Source organism: Prunus avium, chromosome 2 (genome assembly GCF_965620075.1).
Source record: "Prunus avium chromosome 2, drPruAviu1.hap1.1, whole genome shotgun sequence".
Lineage (NCBI taxonomy): Eukaryota > Viridiplantae > Streptophyta > Magnoliopsida > Rosales > Rosaceae > Prunus > Prunus avium.
In genome coordinates, this window is record NC_142285.1 from 22,997,697 (window position 1) to 23,000,900 (window position 3,204).

The following is a 3,204-nucleotide window of genomic DNA, read 5'->3' on the forward strand; positions in this document are numbered from 1 at the left end:
CGAACCTGAACGTTACAAAAGACGACGTCTTGGATGGATTAGACGACTATTATTTTACTAAAGACGACGTATAAATAGAGAAACACGGCTGTCTTTTACATGATCACGACGTTGTATATCACATACTACGTCGTTTATAGAAATAAATATGTCGTAAGTCATGAGCCTAACATATTTTCCACGTCGGTTATGTAAATATATAAGACGTAGTAAATATTAATAACGTCGTATTTTATTTATTTAAAGACGTAGTATATACATACACACGACTGTGTTTGTATAAAATAGGTCGTCTATTCTTCTAAATGAAAATTTTTTGGTTCATTTTTCAGTATACAGACGTCGGTTGTTTTTGTAAATGACGTTGTTTATTACAACAACGACGGTGATTTACCTTAACCGCTATTTCCACGTCAATATTAATGGAAAAACTGAAGTAACAATACTATTTCACGACGGTTATATAAATATATTCGACGTCGTATGATTTAATAACGTCATATTTTATTTATTTAAAGACGTAGTGTTTTCTTTTACACGACGAATGTTGTATAAAATAGGTCGTCTATTCTTCTCCATGACAATTTTTTGGTTCATTTTTCAGTGTACAGACGTCGGTTTTTTTTGTAAATGACGTTATTTGTTACAACAACGACGGTGATTTACCCTAACCGCTATTTCCACGTCAATATTAATGGAAAAAACGAAGTGGCATTACTATTGCACGACGGTTATATAAATATATTGGACGTCGTATGATTTAATAACGTCTTATTTTATTTATTTAAAGACGTATTGTATTATTTTACACGACGTATGTTGTATAAAATAGGTCGTCTATTCTTCTCCAGGACAATTTTTTGGTTCATTTTTCAGTGTACAGACGTCGGTTTTGTTTTGTAATTGACGTTGTTTGTTACAACAACGACGGTGATTTACCCTAACCGCTATTTCCACGTCAATATTAATGGAAAAAACGAAGTGGCATTACTATTGCACGACGGTTATATAAATATATTGGACGTCGTATGATTTAATAACGTCTTATTTTATTTATTTAAAGACGTATTGTATTATTTTACACGACGTATGTTGTATAAAATAGGTCGTCTATTCTTCTCCAGGACAATTTTTTGGTTCATTTTTCAGTGTACAGACGTCGGTTTTGTTTTGTAATTGACGTTGTTTGTTACAACAACGATGGTGATTTACCCTAACCGCTATTTCCACGTCAATATTAATGGAAAAAACGAAGTGGCATTACTATTGCACGACGGTTATATAAATATATTAGACGTCGTATGATTTAATAACGTCATATTTTATTTATTTAAAGATGTATTGTATTCTTTTACATGACGGAGGTTGTATAAAATAGGTCGTCTATTCTTCTCCAGGACAATTTTTTGGTTCATTTTTCAGTATACAGACGTCGGTTGTTTTTTTGTTAATGACGTTGTTTGTTATAACAACGACGGTGATTTCGCGTTGTGGTTTTACTTTGCAAATCCCGTCATCTTTTGCCTTTTTTGTAGTAGTGTCACCTAACACACAACACTTAATTCACCAACTTAACCTAACACACAATTGCATTTGAAAACAATTCCTCTTGTCTTTAGGCTTAGTGTTGCAGCCCCACTTCATCTTCTTTTGGCTGCTGCAAAATTCCACTCAAAATAGGTATTGAATATGCTTCACCAAACTTTCCCACAATCAATAACACATCATCATGCATATGTCATGCATGACAATGCATTGCAGTCAGCTTGTGGGCTCGTTTTGGGCTTGTGGCTCCATTCTGAAAAATCTGGAAAAATATGGATCTTGAAGCTATTTGTCTTATCTTTCCAAGCATATGCAGCCCAGCTTAAGGAAAAATCGGAAAGCCCTTCAAATGTGATATTTGGCCCAATAATGCAGATGCTGCCCAATTTGACCTTAAGTTGCCAAAACTTGTATAATTTTCTCTAGAAGACTCGGAATCATGAACCGTAAAATTCTACAGAAACTAGACTTCCGTATCTTTCCAATGATGTATGGCTCATCATCTGATTATTCTTGAGCAAGTACAGTCCAATCCGTGAATTTGACTGATCTGCAGTCACTGTTTTGAGCTAACTTGTCTCCAAAATGCATTTATTGAGTCACAAGCTTATTACACTGAAACAAACACAAAACTTATTAAAAGCACAAGTTTAACTCAAAAACATAACCAAATCATAAGTTAGAAGGGTACAAAATGATATGTAATCATGCACCGATCAAATACCCCCAAACCTAGATTTTGCTAGTCCTCGAGCAAAACAAAAAGGAAAACACAGATAAAAACAAAACAAGAAGTTAATTAGACCACTTTCGTAGGTAACTCGATTGCATTGAGCATATGCAACAAGCCTTTAAACCTCTAGGCATCCCCAGTAGGAGGAGTTGTGTCTCCTGAGGGTTTAACAGATACGACACCCACAAACGTGCCCATTGATCTGGCCACCTACATTTTTCGTGCCATCTGCCGTGCTGCATTCCCAACTTCCATGCCCGACTCCCTGCCTTTTGCGTCCTTGATCACGCGCTTCGCCATGGCTTCTCACATTCCAGTTGAGCCTACGGATAAGCTTTATTCTCCTTGGTCGCCTTTGGACAACATGGATATTTTTGGCTATAGCTTTACTCCATCTTCTCCGGCAGTCAAGCAGCCTCAAGCAGTGGTGAGCCACACGCCCAGTATGGCCCTGCTTACCAATGACGTTGCTGAGCACAGGGGTGATGTGCGCCCCGTTTCCACCCACTCGGTCATCCCACCTTCTTCGAAACAGCCATCTGCAGGTCAGTCAAATGTTAATAGACAGATGTTAACGAGGCTTTAATAGACAGATATTGAGAATCCATTTAATAGACAGATGTTAAGTTATATGTGTGTGTAAAAGAGTTTATAAAGGAGGCTTATGTCCTTCGATTGTGTGTATATTGTTTGCATGGTAAGTGGAAACCTTTAGAAGATAAGCTCTCTGTTTGAAATCACATCTGTATTCTTTTAAGGTTTAGTGTGAAAGATAAATCATGAAGTAGTCTACTAATGCGATAATGGCTCATATATTCACAGTTTCCTGTCTTCGAAAATTAGTTGCCTCTGTTCTTGAAAACGTATAAAGTGATGGAGGGTCTTATTATTTTTGGAAAATTTTACAATGTTCCCACATCCCTGTA